The following is a 713-nucleotide window of genomic DNA, read 5'->3' on the forward strand; positions in this document are numbered from 1 at the left end:
CCCCCAATCCAGGCACCCTTATTGGGGTGCCCCTGCCCAGGCCCCCCCAATCTGGGCACCCCCAATCCAAGTACCCTCATCAGGGTGCCCCCACCCAAGCACCCCCACCCAGGGCACCCTGAACCAGACACCCACATTTGGGGTACCCCGGGGTGCCCATTGCTGTGGGGTGGCCCCGCCCCCCAAGGGGTCCCCAAATTGTGGGTGCCTATGTCCCCTGGGTGCCCCTGCCCACCGAGGGGGTCCCCAAATTGTGGGTGCCCACATCCTCTGGGTGCCCCTGCCCCCCAAGAGGTCCCCAAATTGTGGGTACCCATGTCCCCATGCCACTGAGGGGTCCCCATATTGTGGGTGCCCACATCCCCAGGGTGCCCCTGCCCCCCAAGAGGTCCCCAAATTGTGGGTACCCATGTCCCTGGGGTGCCCCTGCCCACTGAGGGGGTCCCCTACCCAGTGGGTGCCCACATTCCTGGGGTTCCCCTGCCCCCCCAAGGGGTCCCCAAATTGTGGGTACCCATGTCCCCTGGCCACTGAGAGGTCCCCAAATTGTGGGTGCCCACATTCCCAGGGTGCCCCTGGCCCACTAAGAGGTCCCCAAATTGTGGGTGCCCATGTCCCTGGGGTGCCCCTGATCACCGAGGGGGTCCCCCACCCAGTGGGTGCCAATGTCCCTGGGGTGCCTCTGCCCACCGAGCAGGTCCCCACATTGTGGG

Source organism: Egretta garzetta, unplaced genomic scaffold (assembly GCF_000687185.1).
Source record: "Egretta garzetta isolate BGI_Z169 unplaced genomic scaffold, ASM68718v1 scaffold484, whole genome shotgun sequence".
Taxonomy (NCBI): Eukaryota; Metazoa; Chordata; class Aves; order Pelecaniformes; family Ardeidae; genus Egretta; species Egretta garzetta.